Source organism: Pseudochaenichthys georgianus, chromosome 8 (genome assembly GCF_902827115.2).
Source record: "Pseudochaenichthys georgianus chromosome 8, fPseGeo1.2, whole genome shotgun sequence".
In the NCBI taxonomy this organism is placed as follows: Eukaryota; Metazoa; Chordata; class Actinopteri; order Perciformes; family Channichthyidae; genus Pseudochaenichthys; species Pseudochaenichthys georgianus.
Window position 1 is genome coordinate 18,637,565 of NC_047510.2, and position 27,823 is coordinate 18,665,387.

The 27,823-nt window shown below is 41.9% G+C and overlaps 1 long non-coding RNA gene across 1 annotated transcript; it reads left to right on the forward strand.

Annotated features, from left to right (window-relative positions):
* Positions 1–23,804: 23,804 nt before the first annotated feature.
* Positions 23,805–24,425, forward strand: LOC139434324 (uncharacterized). The gene is made up of 3 exons (XR_011643682.1): positions 23,805–23,943; positions 24,048–24,145; positions 24,236–24,425. It is a non-coding gene; the product is annotated as an uncharacterized lncRNA (long non-coding RNA).
* Positions 24,426–27,823: the final 3,398 nt, after the last annotated feature.

Here is a 27,823-nt window from a genome sequence, read left to right on the forward strand (position 1 = left end):
TCAATGTTTATTTATATAGCCCAATATCACAAATGTTACATTTGTCTCAGTGGTCTTCACAGTGTGTACAGAATATCAGTATGACAATACGACACCCTCTGTCCTTAGACCCTCACATCGTACAAGGAAAAACTTCCAAAGAAAACCCAGTTTAAAGGGAAAAATGGGAGAAACCTCAGGGAGAGCAACAGAGGAGGGATCCCTCTCCCAGGACGGACAGACGTGCAATAGATGCCGTGTGTAAATTGAAAAGATAATACATTTGCAACATAGGTAGTCCAAATGTTTGGAAATGCATGTGTGTATAATAGGAAGATGAATCCACGAGGATATCCATCCAGGACCTATGATCCAGGACCACAGCCACGACTCAAGATCCAGCACTCGCGATCCAGGACACAGGACCGCAGGATCATCCATGACTCCGGATCCCAGCGTATATAGACACCAAAAAGAAAGACATTTGGGGAAGCTGGGTTAATCGGAACATGAGTGTACACGGGTATAGACAGAGAGAAGGAAGAAGTAAGATGTCCCCCGACAAACTAAGCCTATATCAGCAAAACTAGGGGCTGAATCTAATCAGCCCTAACTATAAGCTTTATCAAAAAGGAAGGTCTTAAGCGCACTCTTAAAAACGGATAGGGTGTCTGCCGCCCGAACACAAACTGGAAGCTGATTCCACAAATGTGGAGCTTGATAAGAAAAGGCTCTGGCTCCCATTGTACTTTTAAAGATTCTAGGAACAACCAACAACCCTGCATTCTTGGAACGCAATGCCCTAGTAGGACAGTAGGGTATAATGAGTTCTTTAAGGTAAGATGGCGCCTGCCCATTAAGGGCTTTGTAGGCGAGAAGAAGAATTTTAAATTCTATCCTGTGTTCTATAGGGAGCCAGTGTAAGGCAGCCAGAACAGGAGTAATGTGGTCCCTTTTCCTAACTCTGGTTAGTACACGAGCCGCAGCATTTTGAATCAGCTGAAGCGACTTGATTGACTTCTTAGTACTCCCTGATAATAGAGAGTTACAATAATCCAGCCTAGAAGTAACAAATGCATGGACTAGTTTCTCTGCATCGTTTTGAGGCAAGATATGCCTGATTTTTGCAATGTTACGTAGATGGAAGTAGGCGGTCCTTGAAATTGATTTTATGTGGGCGTTAAAGGATAAATCCTGATCAAATATAACACCAAGATTCCTTACAGTCTCACTGGAGGCCAAATTAATGCCATCCATAGTTAGTATGTCTTTAGATAATTTGTTTCGTAGATTCTTCGGGCCAAGTACAATAACTTCAGTTTTGGTCGTGTTTAACATCAAAAAGTTTAAGGTCATCCACGTTTTTAAGTCCTTAAGGCAGTCTTGAATTTTATTTAGATGATTAATTTCATCAGGCTTGATTGATAAATATAGTTGAGTATCATCCGCATAACAATTAAAGTTTACAGAATGATTCCTTATAATATTGCCTAACGGAAGCATATATAATGTGAACAAAATAGGTCCGAGCACTGAGCCCTGTGGCACTCCATGGCTAACTTTGGTTTGCGTGGAAGATTCATCGTTAACACGTACAAACTGAGAGCGTTCAGATAGATAGGACCTAAACCAGCCTAAAGCAGTTCCCTGTATGCCAACTAAGTGCTCTAGTCTTTGCAATAGGATATCATGGTCGATAGTATCAAATGCAGCACTAAGATCGAGCAAAACAAGAATAGAGACAAGTCCCTTGTCTGAGGCTATTAGAATATCATTTGTGACTTTAACCAGAGCTGTCTCTGTGCTATGATGTGTTCTAAAGCCAGACTGAAAATCTTCAAATAAATCATTGTTTTTTAAGTAATCACACAACTGTTTTGCGACCGCTTTCTCAAGAATTTTTGAGAGGAACGGAAGATTAGAAATAGGTCTATAGTTGGCTAAAACCTCTGGATCGAGGTTGTGCTTTTTAAGAAGCGGTTGTATCACTGCTACTTTGAATGATTGTGGAACATAGCCTGATAATAAAGACATATTCATAATATTTAATAAAGAAGTGCTAATTAATGGAAAAACTTCCTTCAACAGCTTAGTTGGAATTGGGTCTAACATGCACGTGGATGGTTTAGAAGAGAGAATCATTGAATGTAATTGTTCAAGGTTAATGGCTGAAAAGCATTCTAGTTTACTATCTAGTGTAATATTAGAACTTACGATTCCGGGAGCTGTTGATAACACTATACTGGTCGAAGGCAAGAGGTCATTAATTTTGTTTCTAAGAGTAACAATTTTATCGTTACAAAAGCACATAAAATCATTACTACTGAGTGCTATGGGAATAGAAGGCTCAATCGAGCTGTGGCTCTCTGTCAGCCTGGCTACAGTGCTGAAAAGAAATCTTGCATTATTCTTATTCTCATCTATTAATGAAGAGTAGTAGGCTGCTCTCGCTTTACGCAGTGCTTTCTTATATTCATTGAGAGTAATATGCCAAATTAAACGAGATTCTTCAAGTTTAGTGGAACGCCATATCCTTTCAAGTTGTCTAGACTTTTGCTTTATTTTGCGGGTTTCGGCATTATGCCATGGAGCTAATCTATGTTGTTTTATTTTCTTCTTTTTCAAAGGAGCAACAGAGTCTAATTTTATTCGCAGCGCATCTATAGCACTATCAACAACATGATCAATTTGGGGTGGTGTACATTTTGTATAAGTTTCCTCCCCTACATGCAGACATGCTATCGAGTTAAGTATTGGTTGAATCTCTTCCTTAAATGTGGCTATAGCACTAACAGATAGGTTTCTGCTGCAAGAGCTTTTGACTAATGCTTTGTAGTCTAGTAACAGTACTTCAAAAGTTACTAAGAAATGGTCGGATAAAGCAGGATTATGCGGTTCGACTAATAGTTGCTCAATTTCAATACCATAAGTCAGAACAAGGTCGAGAGTGTGATTATAACAGTGGGTTGGTTTATTTACACTCTGACAGAAACCAACAGAATCTAATATAGAGTTAAATGCAACAGTAAGGCTATTTTTATCATCGTCAACATGAATATTAAAGTCACCTACGATAATTACTTTGTCTGTTTTAAGAACCAAAGTTGATAAAAACTCAGAGAATTCTGATAAGAATTCTGCATAAGGACCTGGTGCACGATACACTGTAACAAATAAGATTGGCTGCAAAGTTTTCCAGGTCGGATGCGTAAGACTAAAAACGAGGCTTTCAAAAGAGGTATAATTACATTTTGGTTTAGTATTGATAAGTAAACTTGAGTCAAAGATTGCTGCAACTCCACCTCCTCGGCCCGTGCCTCGAGCAATATGAGTGTTGACATGGCTGGGTGGAGTGGCCTCATTTATGCTGACATATTCTTCATGTCTCAACCAAGTTTCAGTGAGACAGCATATATCAATATTATAATCTGATATTAAATCATTTACCAATATTGCTTTAGATGCTAGAGATCTTATGTTTAAGAGACCACATTTAATCTTCCTGTTTTGTTGCACTGTAGTAGTTGTTACATTTACTTTTATTAGGTTATTATGTATGACACCTCTATTAGGTTTTACCTTAAATTGTCCTTGGGCAGACACACACACCGCTAATATTGGGTATTTTATTGGGTTCGGGATTCCTATGGGTGACTGCCTAGGAGAGAGCGCAGAGAAGTGTGTAAGACTGCGACTCTGCCTCCTGGTCTCAACTCCAGTTTGTCATGGATTACGTCCACAAAGCCCTGAAATGTTTGCCGAAATGAGATCTGCACCTTTCAAAGTAGGGTGAATGCCGTCTCTCTTAATCAGACCAGGTTTTCCCCAGAAGGCTGTCCAATTATTTACGAAGCCCACATTGTTTGCTGGGCACCACCAAGACAACCAGCGCTGAAATGATGACATGCGGCTATACATGTCATCATTGATCAGATTGGGGAGGGGACCAGAGAAGATTACGGTGTCCGACATTGTTTTAGCATAACTACACACCGATTCCACATTAAGTTTTGTGCATTCTGATTGGCGTAAACGAACATCATTACCACCGACGTGAATAACAATCCTACTGTATTTACGTTTATCTTTAGCCAGCAGTTTAAGATGCGCCTCAACGTCGCCCGCTCTGGCCCCCGGAATGCATGTGACTGTGGAGGCTTCGGTCTCTAAATTCACGTGTCTCATAATAGAGCTACCAATAACCAGAGTTGGCTTCTCAGCGGGTGTCTCGCTGAGTGGGGAATATCTGTTAGATACGTGAACGGGTTGGTGGGGACCTGCGGGTTTCGCGTTATGCCCCTTCTGAACAGTCACCCAGCCTCCCTGCTGCTCGGAAGTTGCCGGGGGACGGCTAAGAGGAGCTACATTTTGCCGGTCCGCACATGCTAACATGGGCTTTACTTTAGCTGAGTTACTTTCTAAGATGCGGAGCCGGGCTTCTATGGCTATGATTCCCGCCTCCAACCTAACAACTATACTACATTTAACACATGTATCCTTACCAGTAAGGGAGGCCGGGAAGTAACCAAACATGAGACAGGAAGAGCAGGAAATAGCACCAGAAGGTGGGGAAAGAGCCATGGCTAGCTATCAAGCTAAAGTAGCTACCGTTAGCAAACCCGAAAAGAGTGTAGGCAACTGTGGAGTTACAGTCGCTAAGAGAAGGAGAGTTGTGAGTGCTTAAGCTGTAGTAACGTGTGATTACAACGTCAGGCAGTTGCCGTGATCAAGAGTTTTAAAACGATCGATTAAGTTTAAGTTAATAAGCTATCAGCAACAGAACAGGCACACGGGATACCCGGAGATGACAACAACAACCGGAAGTTGCAACGTGCTCACCGCAATAGGTTCCTCCTTCCGCTCAGTCTCTGTGTGTTTACTCCCTTAACTTAGGCAGTAAGATTGAGTTATAGTATAACACACCAATTGCGATATTACTCACGTTTGACCGTTTGACCGTGGAGCAGGGTTTCTATGTACCGAGAAGTGGGTAGTTTAATGAGTCTGTTGACGACAAAACCTCCGCGCACACAGACAGCCAAGGCAAGCTACCTGAATTAAGTCTCTCCCTAAACCGGAAATACCGGAAATGTGACATCCGGTTTGTCATTCACAATAAAGTTTTTCAAAATAAAGGTACATTTAATATTGACGTATCAAATTGATTCAAATGTCTTACACAACACATGTATCGAGACAATAAATGAACTGTTTATATAGTCGATCAACACTGTGTATGTTACTCATTACAGGATAATCACATGGCACTAAATCAGACCGGCTGTTCTCCTCCGTTTACACCCTGCTGGTTTAAATTATGTGTTCTATAGGCTCTGTGCACAAGATTGAGTTGAGTAGTGAGCCATTCGTTTTTTTTTCGTGGTGAGATGTCTGCTGAGAGGTCCTTGTATACCTCGCTGACTTTGAGGACATCTGGGTCTGGCAGCTCCCCCCGCACGGCCTTGTAACGTGTACTCCTTTGAACACAGCTACATACAATTACTTAGGACAATATATATTACCTTACACCGTCAGCAACTGTAAACTGCTTTGGCATAGTGGAAATGAACACCATGTCACTCACTCTGCCTGGTTTCACACACTATTAATTACACAAAAGAATTGTCAATTTAATTGAAAAGGTCGTTGATGCAATATACTAAATCAGCTCTTGGCACAAAGGAAATACTCATTAAATCATGGATTGGCTGTGAACACATACTGTTATATTGTATTGCATAGAAAGATGTGTTACTGTTGTGCTTGTAGTGGATATACTGTTTGTAGTCGTAGATAGAAAAACAAAGATGGAAAACATTTCACCATAGGCTACATTGTTTAGGAGTTTTATATGTATTGGGTGTTTATGGTTAATGTGGGAAATTAATAAGCAGAGCTGTTGCTGGTAAATTTGTGTGCCATCATAATAGTAATGTGTATACAGCGTTTCGTGAATATCTGGAAAACTATATGCGAGTAGTTTGGAGTCATTTGAGACATGTAAATCGTCAAAAATGGTACATTCTCTGTTAGCTTACGTTCGCCCCGATTGAGCTAGCAACTATTTTATTCGCAATTTAACATGATATTGGATATGGGCTTAACTTGTCCTGGACTGGAATTTTCCCGATCTTTTCCCGAGGAGGTGTTTGCGAAAAAGCGCTTAAAATGCATGAATAACACAGATTTTTCAAAATGGCCGACTTTCTGGGGGGCGGGGCTAATGGAAGCTATTTTGAAATATGTCCGCAATTCCATCAGTAATGTCTGTGGCAAGATTGGGGTAGTTTGGAGAAACTATATGTGACTATCGCACAATAGGGGGCGCTACTGAGCTGGTGTACAAAAATGTACATTTATTTTTGTACAGTCTGGAAAAAGACGTGGGTTGTGACGTGTGTTCCAAGTTTTGCGTCCGAAAGTCATTTTAGCGATTTTGTGGCATTTAAATCGTCAAAATTGGTACATGTTCCGTTAGCTTACGAGCTCCCCGTTTGAGAAGTCGACTATTCATTCGCAATTTAGCATCACATTGGATATGGGCTGATCTTGTCCTTGTTTGAAATTTTTCCGATCATTTTCCTAGGACAAGTATGCAAAAATGCGCTTAAAATGGACATATTTCCAAATGGCCGACTTCATGAGGGGCGGAGATAATGGAAGCCATTTTGAAATATGTCCGCATTTCCATGAGGAATCTCTGTGCCAAGTTTCGGGTAGTTCGAAGAAACTATATTTGACTACCGCACAATAGGGGGCGCTACTGAGACATATTTGCTAAAACGTCCGATTTTTTTCTACAGTCTGGAAAAGGTTGTGGGCTGTGACATGCGTTCCGAATTTAAAGGCCGTAACTCATTTTCTCCCCTACTTATGGCTCGGTACATTTTTTAACCCTTCGATTTCGAGAAAAAACTGAATAGGACACGCCCACATTTTTCATTGGTTACGACCCTTTAAATCTCAGTTTATACTCACCCTGCCAGTATGTCTATGACAATATATATTTTTTTAGTCCATCGGTTCTTGAGATATAAATTAGTTGTGTTTTTGGCGCCCCCTATTGTTCGAAATGAACATTGTTTGTTGTGCCTATTCCCCAAGACACACTGAACCTATCCACCGAAATCTGTGATATTTGGATACATTTTGGATGAATTGTGAGCATTTATGTGTAGGCCACACCCTTTTGCTAATACATTTTGATTGATGTCGGCCACATTTTTCCACACCTCGTGCTCATTTTGTACGGTAATGTGTCTGCCCCTCCATTGATGCTGTGCACTAAGTTTGGTTTGGAAAATCAAGAAATTGGAATTTAAGTTAATATTTCAATGTTTTTCACATTATGCTAATTTGAAAAAAATCAAAGTAGGCGGAGCTTCGGGATATGAGAGGATAATATGTAGAGCTGCTCCACCCGGATAAGTGTGCAAAATTTCAGGTCCGTCAGACTTACGCTGCGACTTTGTACATTTTTCGAAACACTGAATTTACACAGGTGGCGCTAGAGAGCAAGTTGAAAAATGTTCTCCCATCGAATCCAGAATGTTAACATTTTCACCGGTCCTGGCGGCGTTGCCAAATGTCGCTACATGAATAGTGTCGTAACCCCCTCAAAAACAGGTCGAAAGTGCAGAACCGGTAACAGAAGAATAATAATACTGACGATTTCAATAGGTCTTTGCACTACGTGCTCAGGCCCTAATAATAAATGTGACAAGATAATTTATGTGAACCTGGTATGTTATGAAATGTACCCTACATGCAGTCATCCTCGGGCATAGCCATAGGCCTACAGTACATGCATGCCAACTTTTGCAATATATAATGGCGCGTTTCCACTGCAGCAGGTAGCTCGCTTTAAGCGTGCCGAGCCGTGCGGGCCCCGTTTTTGGTTGCGTTTCCACTTGGCCTAGTTTTGGCCCGTGGCTACTTTTTCACCTTTTTTCACAGTAGATCGTGGTTCTAGGGCCAGGAACAACCAGGCTGAGTCGGGCTGAGTATGCTAAACTAGAGAGAGAATCGCTGGCAAGGGGGCTACAACTACAACAAGATGAACATATTTGACCGTGATTTAATTGTAATACACGTTTCAAAATGATGCCGAAGTAACAACATACTGATACCGGTTAGTAAAAACCATGAATTAATGCTTTGACAAGTCTGCAGACAGACGGCAGGCGAAAAACCCTTTTAAAATGCGTGTTTTCTAAATGTAGCTTGGCTAAGCTAACGTTATATATGCTCCGACCGTCCACACTCACAACAACGGCCTATACAGACATAAATAAAGCAGCGACTGTATTCGCCATGACACAGGCAGTCTGTGGTTTGTACTTGTTTAACTTTTGTCCAGTTTCTGAACAGATATGAGGAGCTGTGAGCTCTGAGTGCTAAGAGCTAACGGTAGTGATGGCAGTTTGACACTGAAGCTTTGAACGGAGCTTCAACCCTGGACTTCCTATTCCATAGAAGCAGTGCTTCGAAGCTTGCTTCAAATCACGTGACATGTGACGTCCGAAGCAGCAACTGCTTCAAGTCACGTGACATGTGATGTCCGAACCAGCAACTGCTTCATTTCCTGAATGAATCACTTGACTGGTTCACGGTCCATTCACGCGATTCAATGCACTGCCTCGTCTCGATTCTGACAGGTGACAGGTTGAAACCGTTTCAAATTTGAGCGCTTCAACACTTTATAACCGCTCTAAACAATGCGCAATGTGTGGGTTGTTGTTGCTGTTGAGTTGTTGTTGGCATTGCATTTGAATTGGATCATTATAGAGCAAGCCAGGAAGAAAGATAGGTCGTTATGGCTCGTGAAACACTTCGAAATGTGGAGAAGCTGTGAACAAAAAGAAAATGAGTAATATAAAATTAAAAACACTTCAATGCTCTAAGGAATAGATAGCCCAGTGGATAGAGGCGGCGGCCAGGGTGCGGCGATGTCCTCCGCTCAGCTGGTTCAAAGCCCGGAATAGTTAAACTTTTAATCATTGCTTTTCAACTTTAATACTTTAATAACTGATAAAAGTCCCTCTCCGCCCAAAAAAAGGTCCAGCACTCTCTAGTCTCTTCTCAATAACCCAATACACACAATTATCAATCTTTAATTGCAAATAGAACATGATATTCAGTCTTAGTGTGTGTGTGCATCGAATATTTTTCAAGGCAAAGATACGTTAAACCCACTGCAGCCTTGCACTTCGCCAGGAGAGATCGCTGTAACTGAAGCTTCGAGAAATGAACCTATTTCCGACACAATTGTCCAAGTGGTACGAAGCTTCATTCAAAGCTTCATTTTGCCATCACTAGCTAACGGCTGTGTTGTTTTTCTGGGGCTCTCATTGAAGATGACGTCACGGCTCCGCCTACACTGCGTTACTATAGTAACTGCCCCAGTTCCTAAACTGTAATGGAAGCGCAGCATTATAGCGCCTAGACTAGAGCCTACTCCTAGTTACGGAGCGTCCACACTACAGCTTCAAAAATAGCTTGGAGCTGGGCGTGTCTGGAGCTTGGGGATTTTATTCAAGCAACACGGCCAACAACCAATCACATGAATCTCCCGCCCCCGACATACAAAGCAAAAAACCCCGGGGATTGTATTGGAGCAATATATATATAAACTCCCCAAACAGGCGAAAACCTACCAGTTTCACCCACTGTCTCTGCCACCTCCCTCCATGCCTGGTTCCTCCGGTTTGTATCCCGGTAGGTGAAGAGGGTCTGGTCATACAAAACCGGGTGATTTGCTACGGCGATAGTTAGTTTCTCCTCCGACTTTTTTTGAAATATAGAAATGAACGGCGGGATATCTCTCCCAGCTTAGACGCGGTTTGATTGGCTACGGCTTCAGCTGTCAGATTTTAGGAAACGGGATTTGATTGGCTGGCGCTGGCTACTTCGGCGTCTCCGGCGTCGGAGACGGCGGAGACGGACCGCTCTGCTACCCACAATTCAGTTCGGCGAAAAAGCGAGGCTACGTGACAGCCGATGGCAGATTGGAGTTTTTGACGCTGTCGACGCTGTAGTGTAGACGGGCCGTTACTGTGCTTTTTTCTGTGGGACCAGTACTACTACTACTACTCAGTCTAACTGTCTAGGGCTTGGATGGTGGCCTTCAAAATGTCATGAGGAGTTCAGCATTAGGCCTGCGACTACAAATGATTCCAATCCAAGGCTCAAATCCATGCTGCATTCAACTGTCCAATAATCATGATAATTAATAGCTAACACTTCAAAGTCTAGTCACTAGGAATACTATACCAAATACATGTAGTACCATTCACCATACTCCATGTTAACACCATCACCTTTTTTTATAGTTATGTACACTTATTTTCTAGTATATTGTATGACTACTGTAATTCATAGGGGGGTAGGTATAGCTTTTTATTTAATTTGATAACTTTTTAATACACCCCCTAAAATGAAAACATTTTACCCCCTTTTCTAGTTGATCAATTATTTTACCCCCTTTTTCTAGGGGATCCAGTTATTTTACCCCCTTTTCTATATGAAATGTCCATGTTCACACAGTCTATAGCTTAGAGTTTGCGTGTCTGGAACACGTGGCTGAATTTTCTTTATGAATATAGTAGTTGGAATTTCCTCAAATTACAGGAAAAATGATGTCTCCCAAATAAAATATATAGGGACCTGGGGAAAAATATTATATCTCCTCCATCTCCCTCTGATGGATTAGCCCATACCTACTAATAAATCACGTTTACGTTTCAGGCAGACCAAAAAAACTTGTCCACACAAGGGCCAAGTCGATCCAATGCGAGTTGGTGCCATTGCCACCGCTCACTCTACTCAGACCGTTTGGGGAAAGTACTGTCAAGGAGCACATTGTAGCAGAGGAAACTGAGTTTCCAATGGTCATGGAAGAAGAGAGCGACTGCGACAGCAGTGATGACAGTGATGACAGTGACATGACTGGTGAGCCCGACTCCGTTGATCCCGAATGGTTTCCACCAGAAGACATTGAAGAAGAGGACGACTACATGTGAGTTGAGTGTGGACCAATGCGCATACCCTATCGGCAGAATACAGTTCACCCTCATTGCGAGATATGCACGAAAGGCTGGCGACTGGTTACTCCCTCACTGACTGGTCACTCCCTAGCCTAAAATCTATAAATTGCCATAGGCCTCGACTGTGTCTGCCTATCTTCTCTTCATTTTTTTTGTAATTTCAAGAATGATTAATGATGTAGGTCTATGGGACCTACATACATGATGGACAAGACATAGTGCAGGGGTCCCATGCGTGGGTTGGCTGCGGAATGCACAGAAATCCAATTCCCTGCATCAAATGTGCATTATTACATTCTTCAGCAATTTCAGAAACAAGGCCAACAATATATTTTTTAATGTAGGCCTATACAGTACAGTACTCACTCAAGTACTACTTGAGTTTTCTGAAAGGTATGAATCTGTTTTATTTAGTCTTTCACAAATGAATGGCAGTCTGAATTTGTTATTCTGACCTCGGGGTTAAATTGGTTAACTCTTCTTTTTTAAATGTATTTCTATTCCACTTTCAGGGAAGAACTTTTACCAGGTGCATCACCACAACACCAGAAGTATGTTGTTGTTGTTGTTGTTGTTACTGCCGATTCTGCGATACCACCAGCAGCTGGACCAGTCAACCAAAAGAGGGCTTGATCGCGGAGGGAAATATTTCTCTATCTTGTGCTATTTTATATGCCGGTGCAGTGCCACACAAAGTTATCCGTGTGCTTAATTTCTGGGGAGTCCAGACGTACTCAAAAGAAACGTACTTCTACCACCAGAAGCAGTACCTCCATGGTGCTGTAAGACGAGTTTGGGAGAAGCAGCATAGCGTGAATCTCTCACAACTGCATAAGCATTCCTCGTTTGCCGGAGATGCGACTCCATGGGTCACAGTGCCAAATATGGCAGTTACAGCCTACAAGACACGCGTAGGAACAAACTGATTTGTACAGAGTTAATTCAGGTAAATCATATCTTTGGCTACATGTAATTGAAGTGTTTGTTACACTTATCATGCTTATGATTTATATCTAGTGAATTCAAATTATAATAATGACAATTGGGAGTGAATCAAAAACCCCTCGCCACATCTGGTACACTGCTAAAAAAAATGATCATTCAAGCTCCGCCTAAAGCCAGGCTTATTATATTTGTTGGTTTACAGATTTTTTCAGCAAAAACAAAGAACAGGTGGTCGAAATAAAAATATAAATATATTCCTAGTTCGATTGAGATTGATTTTTTTATTGCAAAACTTCCCAACTGACCATACGATGACCAAAAATGGCTAGACAGTAAAACAAAATTAAACTCTTATTTTTATGTTTAGAAAGTAGTTTATATGAGGTCAGTTTGTATGAATTTAATGCATAATAAAGTTTCCATTCCAGGCTTTGATGTACTTTTGTGTACTTACCTTAACAAATTGTTGTTGTTCAATTTATAGAGTACAGAGGTAAAGTCAAGCTACCATATGGAGCGAAGGGTTGAGAACATCCCTGCTAAAGGTGGAAGTGGCTGTGCCTGATATAGAGCCGACACTCACGACGGATGGTCACCTCCAAATAGAAAAATGGTTGCGTGATAACAAACCGAAGTTGACCCATTATTTGGATGTATGGCACGTTGCTAAAAGTAAGTACCGGTAGCCGGTAGGCATATTTCAGTGGCTGTAATGAGCCCGCGTACAGGGCCAAAATGCTGGCCTGTGGAACTGGAGGTCTTGATGGCAAAGACAAGAAACAGTTTAGGTGACTGCTGTAGTACAATTTTTGTAAAAGTAATTCATTTCCTACTCTTGCAGATCTCCAGAAGAAATTGGCAAAATTGGCTGGCTTGAAGAAGTATGCGCTTGTGGCCGAGTGGATGCGAAGTATCCTATACCATTTGTATTGGTGTGCAGCAACCAGTGAGGGCGATGCAGATATGCTAGAGGCAAGATGGAAATCGATGTGCAATCACATCGCCAATATCCATGTGCATGAAAATCCATTGTTTGCCAAGTGTAAGCATGGTCCCATCAAAAGAAAGTGGTTTGAACCAGGTAAGAAATTCAAATTCAAATATTTTATTAATTAAAAGGCCCACTAAAGGTATTAGGTAAAATTATTAAAACCCACTTTCGTGGATTGTAAACAATGGATTTGCCTACCAGTTACTTGCTTCAAACATGAGAATTTGGCACTAGCACTCTCATAACTGCTCCATCCATGCCAAGCTCGACCTTCAGGGTCAAGTTTGTTTTAGAGTCTTGAATAAAATCACAAGGTCCATGTAAACATGCCTATGCTTTGTTTTATACCATCCATGCAAGTGAACTAGACTCAAACATGGGTTGGTTGGACTTGGTACAACTATTTAGCTATTTCCCAATGACAAATGCATAATTCGTTCTTTTGATTTTCATCAAATTCTTGACAAAAAGGGGCTACACTATTGCCAGGTGTTTATTGAACTGGTACTGAATTGTTTTTCCAGGCACAGAAGTTTATGAAAAACTTACAGATATTCTCCTGTCGAAACGCTTCATGAAATCGGTGAGAAAGTTAAGTCCCGATAGCCAGACATCTAGCCTTGAAGGATACCAGGCGACCATCATCTACTTTGCACCCAAGATGTACCATTTCGGATATGCGACGATGATAAGCAGGTATAGTGTCTCCACCATAAGGCGAGAATTGTTTTATTGGTATTTGTATTGGTATTTTTGATGGTCGCGAACCTGGGAAATATTTTGTGATCCCTGTTACTAAGTGAATATATTCCAAGCAATTTTAGCTAGATCCAATTGATTTTTAATGTTTTGGTGTCTTTTAGTGCAAAAGTGGTCCTGATATAGGTTTTATACCATTTTCAATCATTTTAAAAACAAATTCTAGAGATATACGTACTGTAGTCGTCTTATCACTGACACACTCAAATTTATTTACAGGTTGCAGTTGGCAGCACTCCATTTTAACGAAAATGGTGGATGGGATCAGGCAAAGGGTAAACATGGGGTGCTTCAGTTCAACATTGCATATCCGAAGTACAAGAAGAAGGATGGGTATTCTCTTAAACGAGTCTTGACCAAGTGTACATTCGGTGAGTACAACCAGACTGACAGTCATGATGGAAGAAATATTTTACTTGGCAAGTCAGTATAGATGGAGTTTACAAATATGCACCTCAACTTGGTGAATTTGACACTGATCACTGAAGTTTCAAGTCTTCGGAGCCCCTCTCACCATTCCAAAAACATATTTGCTGGGATTTGGTATGCGAACGAGGGGGCACTGCCCCTTCGATCCCTGGGGGGTTGTGGGGTGCCACGAAAACTGGCCAAAACTTGGGCTCTCCTGTGCTTTTCACAAATATGCAGTAATTTCACCCCCTTTCTGTTTATGGTTCAGGGCCATTCTAAGTGGCCAGGAGTATCCCAGGGCAGATTGGTGAATAAAGTGTTAAAAGTAAAAGTTTCTCAGAATATCTCTAAAACCGTGAATTAGACAAATGATATTTTTGACCCAATATGGATCAACTTGTTGAACATAGGATGGTGCTATTTTGATTTAATTTTGAAAGTGGGAAAAAGGTGAAAGTTTTCAAATTTTTATCATAGCACCTTCCTATGCCCGGCAAGTTTATCCGTGTTTGTTAAAAATGTCATTGGTGTAGCGCATATGGTTTTGGAGGTATTCTGGGAAACTTGGTGTCTTTTTACTTTTAATCAAGACTCAGTCTATACGATAGAAAACCTGGTTTTCATCCATTTTAATGTCTTCATTCCAGGCTATGTTAGGGAACTCCAGACTGAGCTGTATCAGATGGTTCGTACAGGAACAACCTTTGAACCAGAGAAAGCACCACCACCACTGTCTAGTCTTTATCAGCATCCATCCAAGCAAGAGGTCATTGAACGACATAAAGAGCTACATCGGTACAAGGAAAAAATGGACAAGAGGCTGACTTAGTCGATGTAGTTTACTAGACTTTACATTACATTGTTTTTTGAGTTTCCGAGTAACACATGGCCAACCAGGACTTCATGATTAACAGTTTGTATTGTAAATGTCAATAATTATATGTCCTGAAATCCATGGAATTGTGCATTTTCTTCTAGTCCTGGTGGTAAAAAATGAGCACGAATGCAGCTAACTAATTGGAGTGTCCTTTTGGAGCAGGTTTTTGGGAACATTTTACCCAAGAAGTCTTAAAAAGTATGAGGACCCTTAGAACATAGAAAATATCATAGCCTCCTCCAGTCCAAAGATCTTGGTCAACATCAGTCAAAGTTCCATAGAACATTGTTTACATTGTTTAGAAACGGGCTCTGATTTTAGAAGGCAGACTGGGTAAAATGACTGAAGTAGCTAGCCCTTGCCTGGGGTCCAGGCATTATTTATTAGGCCTACCTACTCCGCTCAATACTTTGACCATTGTAGCCTGTGCGGTCCCAGCCTGTGTAATGTTTATCAAAGTGCCGGCCTCTCAAGAAAAAGTTAACTATGAAAAGTTGACATTATCGCATGATCGGACATATTGAAAAGGAAAATAATAATAATAATAATTTCAATTTATATAGCGCCTTTCACGAAACCCAAGGACGCTTTACAATGGGAAGTAACAAAACAAAAGGTAATAATAAACATACAGAGCAATAGCAGGAAATAAGTGACTGTAAATTAGTTGAGGCCAAAGGCCTGAGTGAACAGATGGTGTTTGAGGTGTTTTTTGAAGGTGTCCAGAGTGTCTGCATTCCTGATTGCAGAGGGCAGAGAATTCCAGAGGGTGGAGGCTGCGACACTGAAGGCTCTGTTGCCAAATGTTTTCAGCTTGGAGCGCTGGATGGAGAGCAGCCCTTTGTCAGAGGACCGCAGGTGACGAGAGGGGGTGTAGGGCTGAAGGAGGTCAGAGATGTATGGAGGGGCTAGGGAGTGGAGAGATTTGTAGGTTAGCAGGAGGAGTTTGTACTAGATGCGTGACTTGACCGGGAGCCAGTGAAGGTGGATGAGGGTAGGCCATTGAAAAACGTCTGTAAATAGGATGGATGGCCGTCCCAATTAAAACATATACTATAGGCAATTAACAATGATTAATATTTGTAAAGGCTACAGGTGATCTTAAGATGCGTGAGCTATGTTTAGGGACCTACCAGTCAAGATTATTTGTGCGTAGGGGTGCATCATCTGGCGCCTGGTCCTGGTCATCCTCGCCATTGCCCATGCCGTGAACTAACTCCATCACCTCGGGCTCGAACAAATAAGGACGTGATGGTCTATCGTCTGGCTCATTATTATCACCATCGTCGCTTACTGAACCGGATTCAGATTCAGTTCCTAAAACTACATTTTCGTAGGAAAGCCGAGAGGATGTTTCTGACTCGCTATCATCAGTGGATACCTCGTACAATCCTTCTTCTTTGTCTGGTATATTTGCCCTTCCACGTTCATTCTGCATAGACGCCATTGTTTGTTATCGTTTCGTCTTCCTGAGTTTTTGTCACTTCCGGTTTGGCTGAAGCGATAATTTCGTTTCTAAAAAAGTTCGGGGAAGCTGCAATAAAGTGCTTCTAACATGTGTACGGCAATTATTATATTTTTTTAATCAGGTGTGATTGTTTTGGTACGTAATTATGCTTGTATATAAGTTAAAATGAAACTATTTGGGGTTCAATTTCCACTATCCCTTTAACCATGTCCTGGATGTAGGAAGGGCCAGATCCATTTGCAGCATGGCACGCAAGTACCAGTGTCTTGAAGTGAATTCTAGAAATTACTGGAAGCCAATGAAGGGAGCGGAGGAGCGGCGTGGTGTGGGAAAATGTAGGAAGGTTGAAGACCAGACGAGCCGCTGCATTCTGGATGAGCTGCAGAGGTCGGATGGCACATGCAGGTAGACCAGCCAGGAGGGAGTTACAGTAGTCTAGGCGTGAGGTGACGAAAGCCTGGACCAGAAGCTGGGTCGCTTTCTGGGTCAGCTGGGGACGTATCCTCCTGATGTTGTAAAGCGTGTATCTGCAGCAGCGGGTTGTAGCAGCGATGTTTGCAGTGAAGGACAGGTTGTTATCTAGGATCACACCCAGATTCCTTGCAGTCTGAGTCGGGGAAACAACAGAGGTGCCAATGTTGATAGTCAGGTCAAGAGTGGGACAATCTTTTCCCGGAAGGAAAAGCAGTTCAGTTTTGTCAAGGTTGAGCTTGAGATGATGAGCGGACATCCACTGAGAGATGTCAGCTAAACAAGCAGAGATGCGTGCGACGACCTGGTCTCTGAGCGGGGAAAGGACAGAATTAATTGGGTGTCGTCAGCGTAGCAGTGGTATGAAAAACCATGCGGGCTAATGACAGATCCGAGCAAGTTTGTGTACTGGGAGAAGAGGGGACCAAGAACAGAGCCCTGAGGGACCCCTGTAGTTAATTGACAAGGGTCGGACTCGGACCCTCTCCAAGTTACCCTGTAGGTACGGTCTTTGAGGTATGAGGTGAGGAGGGAAAGTGCAGAGCCTGAAACTCCAAGTTCTTGGAGAGTGCGAAGGAGGATCTGATGGTTCACCGTGTCGAATGCAGCAGACAGGTCCAACAGGATGATGACAGAGGAGAGGGATGCTGCTTTGGCAGTGTGCAGTTCATCAGTGACAGCAATGAGAGCAGTTTCTGTGGAGTGGCCTGCCTTGAAACCAGACTGGTGCGGATCCAGAAGGTTGTTCTGATGGAGATAACAGGAGAGTTGTTTAAAGACAGCACGTTCAAGTGTTTTAGACAGGAACGGGAGGAGAGAGACAGGCCTGTAGTTTATAACATCAGACGGGTTGAGAGTGGGTTTCTTTAGGAGAGGGTTTACTCTTGCCTCCTTGAGACTTCTTTGGAAAGTGACCAGAAGTGTTGATGAAATGGGTGAGAAAATATCAGGAGCGATAGTCTGAAGGAGGTTTGAAGAGATAGGGTCCAGAGGACAGGTGGTAGGGCGGGCAGAGGTAATGAGGGTAAGAACCTCACTTGGCGAGAGAGGGGAAAAGGAGGTTAGTGTGCGGGTGGAAGGAGGGTCTGGTGACCCATCGGTGAGTAAAGGTGAGTCAGAAAAAGAAGAGCGAATATCATCAACCTTTTTTCAAAGTGGTTAACAAAGTCGCTTGACAGAAGTGAGGAGGGGGGAGGGGCTTTGGGAGGGTCCAAGAGGGTGGAGAAGATGGAAAATAGTTTTTTAGGATTGGAATAGGAAGATTGGATCTTATCTTGAAAGAAAGTGCTTTTTGCCTGAGAGATCGAAGCAGAGAAAGAGGAGAGGAGAGCCTGATAGGTTAGGAGGTCGTCGCAGTGTTTGGATTTCTACCGTTTCCGCTCTGCTGCCCTAAGGACGGTTCTATTGGCACGCAGTGCGTCATTTAGCCAGGGAGCAGGAGGGGACTGACGAGCCTGCCGAGATGTGAGAGGACAGAGAGAGTCCAGAGAGGAGTAGAGAGGAGAGTTTCCGCAGCAGTGTTTGGAGGCAGGAGTTGGAACGAGTCAGAGGAAGGGAGGGCTGAGAGCACCGATGAGGCAAAGGTAGAGGGGGAGAGGGAACGGAGGTTACGGCGGACAGGTGCAGGATGAGAAGAGATTAGTTTATGTTTAGAAAGGGGTAGATAGAATGAAATGAAGAACTGATCGGATGTGTGGAGCGGGTTTACAGAGAGGTTAGAAGTAGCGCAGTTCCTTGAGAATATGAGATCAAGGACATTGCCAGCTTTATGAGTTGGTGGGGACAGAGACAGTGAGAAAGCAAAGGCGGTTAACAGAGATGTTAGTTCGTCTATCTTCCCCGTCTGGAGGTTGAAGTCTCCGAGAAGTACAGCGGGAGGGCCAGATTCAGGGATGTGTGATAGGAGATTATCCAATTCCTCCAAGAAGTCCCCCAAGGCGCCTGGTGGACGGTAGAGAACAACAATGGCTAATTGTATAGGATGGGTTACTGTGACGGCATGGAATTCAAAGGTGGAAGGAGTGAAGTTAGGTGGCTTGAAGAGGGAAAAGCTCCATTTGGGAGAGAGCAGGAGACCAGTGCCACCTCCTCTGCCAGTGGGTCTGGGTGTATGGGAGAAGGAATATGCTGTGGAGAGAGCTGCTGGGGTGGATGTGTTGAATGGAGTAATCCAGGTCTCAGTGAGAGCAAGGAAATCCAGAGATTGCAGGGAAGCGTAGCCAGAGATGAAGTCAGCCTTAGGAACAGCTGACTGGCAGTTCCACAGGCCGCCTGAAACTAGATGTTGGATGTCAGTGGAGCACGTGGGATAGACGAGAGCAGGCCGGTTATAGCGATTAGGCGATACACGGGGCCAGTGATAATTGCGAGAAGACACATGAACAGGAATGGAGAAAATACACATGATTATAGCATGAGGGGCTAGAAAGCTAAAGAAAAGAAAAATAAGACACCAGCAATACTTAGCTCAATCAGAGTAGGATTTGCCTCCTCTTTGCCACTCCCGCAGGACTCCCATGTCTGACGCTGAAGCTGACGCTCAAAGAAAGAGCTACCTAAATGGACACCTGATTGCTGAGTTCTCACAGCTGTGGTGCCACGCCCCTCTAATTAGTTAACTCTCTACAGCTGATGGGTGACAGCTGAGAGGCCCTGCCTATTTTAATGCAGCCTTGATTGCCTACTGAGAGCAGTGTAACAGGTTCACGTGATCAGATCTGAGATTTAAATTCTCTCAAAAGTGCCGTTTTAGCTACAATAACTACAGAACAATTATACAGAGTAGAATAACTGAAATAGAGAAATCTAATTAAACAAGAATATTACTTACAGTGGTTGCTGCGTCAATAGGTATTGTCGCCACCGGGTCAAAATACACACACATCATGTTTTGTTTAATACAAAAAAACAGGGAAAGGCTTGAAAAACACTGAGTTGAGACTCAGGGTGCAGGGTGCAGGGTGCAGGGTGCAGGGTGAGGGTCTCAGTGCAGGTATTCAGGCTCCATTGAATCCCCCTCTGGTTCTTGTGCTGAAAGAGGGAGTAACAGAGAAAGGGTTATACACACCTATATAGCACACCTATTGGATGGGAAATTGCCTTGGGGAGATAAGGTGTTTACTTATATAAAACAGTAGTATTAAACTTACCTTGTGTTTTCACTCTCACTGAAGTCCCTCTCCCTTTGCCATCAATCCAAAATCAGCTGAGCTGCAACATTATACAGACAGGAAAAATCAACATAATCACAAGGACACAATATGGCTCTGCTAAAAACACTCACTCTTACACGCACCAAAGTTATATTTATCTAATATTTAACTCCCTCCCTCATACAATCCCGTTTAGAAGCCCCTCTTCTCTAATTCATCAACGTTGGACCAAATAGACATTAAGAGAACGGAATTGACCATTAAAAGGCTGTTCAACGTGTGTTGCTAACTTGCTTCGGTATCCTAGCTTAATCTGTTATCTGTAAACGTTCCCTAAATCTACTAATTTAGGGATAATACACTGACATCCTTTAATACACATGTTAATTTGAATCAGATGTACTGATAATATCCGCAATATAAATCTTTAAACTTCTTCTTACCTTTAAAAGTCCGTCACGAACGGTCTATTATGCTGCAACTCCACAGCTCTGCTAGCCTTGGCGCTAACTTCCGGGGAACGATTGAGAGGCTCCACGATCCGCCATTGCTGTAAAAAAGTGGTCCATTGGAGTGAACGGAGATGTCGTAACTCTTCTATTATATGGCTCTGACCTAACCTAACCGGGTCCGTGGGGCCTAAGAGGATAACAGAGTATGTTTTTTTTATTTTTTTTACAGTTGTATTTGGATGGAATGAATACCTATAGTGATAATTCAAAGTAAGTCCGCCTGGACTTTATTTTTCTAAACTTCTTCCTCGGCTGACGAGTCCGAACTCAAATACTCCGCCATGTTTTCGTCGAATGAGCTGTTCGTGTATTTACAAAGTGAACGCATAGATGACGTCACGACCTAGTTTTTCGGATCATGTGACTACTGAAAATGCCCAAAATGGCAGCTGCCTGACGGAATATACAGGTTTTGATAAAAAAGACCTATAAAATCATTATTTACCGGGGTATATCGCTGATTTCTTCAGGGTATGGTTTAAACATAATGTTTCACTAAATACTGAAGTTTTGATTAACTATCTAATGACTGGAGCCTTCCTTTAAAGGGCGGATCCGGTCAGAGGGAAGCAGATACAGACAGCATCACCACAAACACGTGCCGTGTGTTTGAAGTATATTATTACATTCTATTTGTATGATTGTTATTAGGAATCCAGCAGAGTAATTTACCCTAAGGTTAAAGTTGTTTGGATCGCTGAGAACCACTCATGTGATGATGTTTGCACACATCCAAATGTCTCCCACTTATTATACTCAGGGGCGCCGTAAAGGGGTGAAAGGTTAGGACGATTCTAAGGGCCCGGAACAGGGGTCCCAAATATTTTTAGAACATTAAGAAAAAATGTTTAAGTAACCTTTCATCAATCATCAATAATTAACATTAATATAACATGATATTGATGATGTAAGCACTAAACTAATTTTCTTCCAAAAGTTAATTATCCAAAGCATCGAACACCCCCATCTATTTACATGTAATGGTTTGGTCCTGCCTCCAAACGCTGTGCGGCACCGCTCTTTAGCAGCAGAGTGAGAGCATGTGAGGAGGGATGCTAGTACTTACGTGTGTACAATGTCTCAACCACTAACAAAGTCAGGCTTTCAAGAAAGAAAAGAAAGGAGAGAAAGAGAGAGGGACTAAAGGGCGACAGTATGTCACCCAGTTTTTCAAAAGAAAAGGTGGGTGTGGTCCATGAGTGGTGGAAATTAGTCTGTTAGCTAAGCTTAGTCCATTGTAAATAATAATTGTAATGTTTTGCTGACATTAAGTACTGTTAATATCTTCACAGAAAATGCAGAGGTTTTTCATTTCACTCCTCTTTTAGCTGACATTTAATAAATGCAGGTACATTTTTAGCAGCTATTCATACTAAATCAGTTGTCCCTCCCCCTGGTGCCAGGACCAACAGATCCATCTTTAGGCTCTGCAGCCCTGTCCCCCCATAAGGCTTTGCAGTCTGAGTCTTGCCATGCTGTCCATTGAAAGCCAGTTGGCTAGAAAGCTGGACTTCAAGGACTTGATCAGTGACTTTGCCTGTAAGAAGGCTAGGCGCTGTGCTCTTGGTGAGTAAGGCTGAACAAGGGCTCATAATAACTGTTAAAGGGCAAGGCTAGCTATGGTAACGATATTGGATCACTACACACAAGATGCATGATGAGAAAAAGACAGAACAGGTAATAGGCTCTGATTTAGCACCACCATCAGGCCTTTTCATTTCCATTTCCGTTTTCGTTTTGTTGTCCGTTTACACTTTAATACCTGCTTATTTTGTAGTTGGTATGTATATTTAATTAAAAAATCTGCTGCATATGTTATGTTTTTTGTTATAGCATTTTATAAATGATAATATTGGTGTTAATGTTCACTTTATTTTAATTTAAGAGATCATGTATATTTAAATTATATTTATTTAGATTTATGAATGTTCCATTCAAAAATGTTATTAAAAAGGCATGTACACCATAAAAGATGACTATTGAGGTCTATTGTCAGGAATGTTAGTGTTATATACAATAGTGAATTCTACTGCAGTAGAATGTTGCCATCACATTTCTGATTGGCTGCTTGTCACCTGAAATGTTATATTACCTTCAATTCAATTCATGACAGAGCTGTTATGGTACAGGCTGAATGCATTGCTTACATTGGTATGTTATCTCATCGACTCCTCCCAGAGACAAGCAGCTGTCTGAGGCAAACAGCTGGTGCATGACTTTTCTTTATGTTTTGAATTTGTGACCAGCATACACAACAGTTTCATCCTTTTAACTCTTCCGTATCCTTTTAAAAAGCTGCTACAATTTTCATCGAGAAACATGGTGTCTGTGTCACAAACTGCCTTAAATGAAACATTTACATTAATTTCACTAAGTTTAATCTTTTAACAAATGTTGTCCTGATCATCACCCCCAGGTATCAATTAATTTCCCAAATGTAAACCCTTTAAATGACAGTTATAATGCCCTGTTTGAAATGCTTATACTGAAAATAATTGAGACTCCAATGCTTCGTCCTCTTCGACTTTGTCAACACACAACACCAGCCACAGCAGAAATGATGGGCCTTTTCTCATTTAATCAAATCCCCCTCCTCGACTCCTCGGTCCTCCGGTAGTGACCCGGAAATGAATTTCAGCGCGCCATGTTGAAGGACATCTCATTTCTCTAAATGCACTTCGAGCATCGAGGAGGCTCTCTGGAGGAGCTCTAACCGAGGATACACTGATGGGTCCTCCACGGTCCTTCACGGCTCCTTCGCGGATGCATTTCCGGCAACAGAGATGTTTCAAAGAGTCGTGAAGCACGGCCGGTGTCAGTACCAGATGTGTTCGGCCTACCAGATATGTTCGGGTGTATTTCCGTCGCACCCGTCATCCGTCATATCCGTCTACTCACCTCCCTCTGCTCCCAGCGCTCTGCTGCCACACACCGGCCGTCTGCGGAACTGCAGCCGGAGGAACTCGGTACAGCTTGTTATATGTGTGTACTTGTGCACATAAATAATGTTTCTAATTATTTACAATTAAAAAAAAATATATATTCTGCGTTACTTTAGCCAACACTTTTATAAGGCCACTAGATTAGATAATTACGAAATGTGTAGATAGAATACATATCTTTCAGGTTGTTATTTTGTCATTGTTTAATGTTTTATTTACCTTTTAGTATTTTATATAGTATCTGAACTTTGGAGAGGAGTTGGGAGACACACCACACATCAAATCACATCTACAGATTGGTTCTCTGCTTCATACAAGCAGGATTTCAACGTCATGTACACCATTGACACCTGCCGTGGATGCTTGGAGCCTTACAAAAACTGCAAACCAGGTAGACTTCTTATTCTGGATAATAATGTTTATGTGTCATTACATATTTAGTGTGTTGTGGTCCTAGTGTGATTCAATTACAATATTTTCTTTTTCTATTCATAGGATATGTTGGGAAAGGTAAAAGAGGAGAATTGCAGGGCATCGACTCTGATGACCAACATCCAGGCTATTGCAGTCCCTTCTGCAACCAGATATCATAGGTACAGATTAACTCACACAAACAAATGTCAGAATAAACTAAATTGTCACTGCAATTAATGAAGATCATCATTTGATATGTTATCTTCAAGTTTGGTTTCCCGGATGCTGCCCGTCGTGGACTTCGGGTCGTGGCTGAACCTGTCTCTGCAGTCCTGCCTTGGGTCTCGTCATGCTGCTTCCCTGATGGCTTCCTCATATATTCTGAACACTCTGTGCTGTTATATTTGCTGTAAAGTGTCTCTACTGTAGGCTATTTTATTATTTTTACAGCACTTTGGCTCGACCAAAAATCTTTTATAAATGTGTTATATAAATAAAACTTGATTTGATTGATTTGATTTGAAAGGGTGTGCGCCAAGGTTCCATACTAGGACCAATAATTTCACCATATATGTAAATAATCTCTAATAATTTATCAAATGCTGCTTTCCATTTTTATGCAGATGATGTAATTTATTGTTCATCCTCTTCTATAGAGCAAAGTCTTGATTTCCTCCAGTCTGCCTTTGATGTTATTCCATCCCATTTATCTCAACTCAAGTTAGTATTAAATGCAGACAAATCCAAACTCATGATATTCTCAAATGGCAAAAAGTTAACTTCTTTTCTCCCCAACATTTGTACTGTTCAAGGGACTGACATTTACATTGAAAGGGTCACTACATACACATATCTAGGTTTTATTATTTATCAGAACTTATCTTTCAAGTCACACACTGAAAATGTTGTTTTAAAAATTAGGTTTCTCCGTTCAGACAAGGAAACATTTGATCTCTGCAACGTTTTTACCAGTATTGGATTCAGTATCTGCTTTACATGAATGTCTCTGACCAGTGCCTAAAGAGTTTGGATACTGTGTACCATTGTGCATTGTTTTATTACATATATATATATATATATATATATATATATATATATTATGAGTTTGGAATAAATATGCACTTTATGAAAATTATTAGTTGGTTACTGTTAGTAAAAAAACAGTAAGGTTAATACTGGATGTTTGTTACACTTGGATATGTTTTCATTGGACATTCAATTCAATACCTTTATTTATCCAGGTAAAATCCCATTGATATCAATGATGTCTTTTTCAAGGGAGACCTGCAGCAGTAGGTTCCACATGAAGACATAAAACATAAACAACAGAACAACATATCTATCCACATGTACAGGTACCAACAGCATCTGATTGTGTAGCATCCAACCAAGCTTTAAAAACATGTAGTGGTACTAGCTTGGTAATTTTCCATTCTTTTTGCAGACTGTTCCATGTTAGTGGAGCTGCACATCGAAAAGCTTTCTTCCATAAGACAGTCCTAGCACTTGGCACATTTAATAAAACCACAGCATGCGATCTCAGGCAATAAGTACTTTCAATTCGCAGAGAGATCAGGAGCAGATGATCAGTGGGGCCTTGTTTTTACTGAATGATGTGTTTTTTTATGGGGAATTCAAATATGAGCTTATTTTTAGGATTTTCGGAGACTTTGCACACGTTTTCACAAACATGTTCACGCTAGGAGTACTTCCATTCGCTTCGTCTTGATCTGTAGATGTGATTTGATGTGTCGTGTGTCTCCCAACTCCTCTCCAAAGTTCAGATACTATATAAAAATACTAAAAGGTAAATAAAACATTAAACAATGACAAAATAACAACCTGAAAGATATGTATTCTATCTACACATTTCGTAATTATCTAATCTAGTGGCCTTATAAAAGTGTTGGCTAAAGTAACGCAGAATATATATATTTTTTAATTGTAAATAATTAGAAACATTATTTATGTGCACAAGTACACACACATAACAAGCTGTCCCGAGTTCCTCCGGCTGCAGTTCCGCAGACGGCCGGTGTGTGGCAGCAGAGCGCTGGGAGCAGAGGGAGGTGAGAAGACGGATATGACGGGTGCGACGGAAATACACCCGAACATATCTGGTACCCCGAACACATCTGAGAGGCTTCTCAATACTCAAATTTCCCCTCCTCGACTCCCCTCCTCGAGACTTAGACCCGCCCACAGGAGATGCGAGCGGAGGACCGAGGAGGGGAACCGAGGAGAGAGGAGGGGAAGCAGCAGACGTTTAAAGAAATGAGAACTCCTCTCCTCTGAGCGGTCATATTAAAGCGACGTCCGTTCATTATGACGTGGCAACAGCTGCATCAGCTGTCGAGTGTTTTGTCATATTTTATAATCTCTGTTAGATCAGCTGAACATTGTTCCCCCACATATTTTATTTGAATTCATTGAGAGTGCGGTATAATGAGACAATAACAGGCTACAGATGCGGACACACACACACAAATATATTTATATAAATATATACAATTTAAAGTATGAGAGCACTCTCATAATAACGTAACACAGTCAGAGACTGGATATACGCCCCCCCCCCTCCCCTCTCTCTCTGGTCGCTGAAATGGGGAATTGAAATTACGGGCCAAAAGTTGTATTTGCAAGTATTAAAAGTAAGGACATCAAACCAACTGAGACCCGTCTGTCCGCGGCATCTGCGCACTGTACAACACACACCTACACACTGTACAACACACACACCTACACACTGTACAACACACGCACCTACACACTGTACAACACACGTACCTACACACTGTACAACACACACCTACACACTGTACAACACACACCTACATACTGTACCACACACACCTACAGCTGCTAAAGCATAATCAGGCTACAGCCGTTGTGTATTTTATTATGTGAAGCACTAAATGGTTTTAGAAAAATATGGACTCTTTGTAGATATCTACTAAACTAAAGCAAATAAAGAGAGTAGGCCTGTTATACTGAGTGATATATATTTTACACACTGCTCTGCTTTCTGCAGGACCTCACAGCTGTTCTCACTGTAAACATCGCGTTGCGATGAGAGCAGGTTCTCAAATAATATCCAGGGGATGCATGCAGAGCTGTCATTGGCTGAGATAAGTCCGGCCGTGCGTCACGCCTCCACCGTTTCCTCGGTTATAGCTCCTCCAGAGAGCCTCCTCGATGCTCGATCCTCGGTCCTCGGTGTGCATTTAGAGAAATGAGACGTCCTTCAAAATGGCGCGCTGAAATTCATTTCCGGGTCACTACCGGAGGACCGAGGAGTCGAGGAGTCGAGGAGGGGAAATTTGAGTATTGAGAAGCCTCTCTGGTACCTACACCGGACTTATCTCAGCCAATGACAGCTCTGCATGCATCCCCTGGATATTTTTTTACTAACTGCTCTCATCGCCACGCGATGTTTACAGAGAGAACAGCTGTCCGTGCAGAAAGCAGAGCAGTGTGTATAATATATATCACTCAGTATAACAGGCCTACTCTCTATATTTGTTTTAGTTTAGTAGATATCTACAAACAAAGAGTCGATATTTTTTCTAAAACCATTCAGTGCTTCACAATTAAATACACAACGGCTGTAGCCTGATTATGTGTAGGTGTGTGTGGTACAGTGTGTGCGTAGATGCAGCGGACAGACAGGTCTCAGTTGGTTTGGTGTCCTCTGCTTACTTGTAATACTTGTAAATAAAACGTTTGGCCCGTAATTTATTTTCCTCATTGTAGCGACCAGAGAGGGGGGGGGGGGGGGTATATCCAGTCTCTGATAGTGTTACGTTATTATGAGTGCTCTGTTTGATTCTGAAATTGTATATATTTATATAAATATA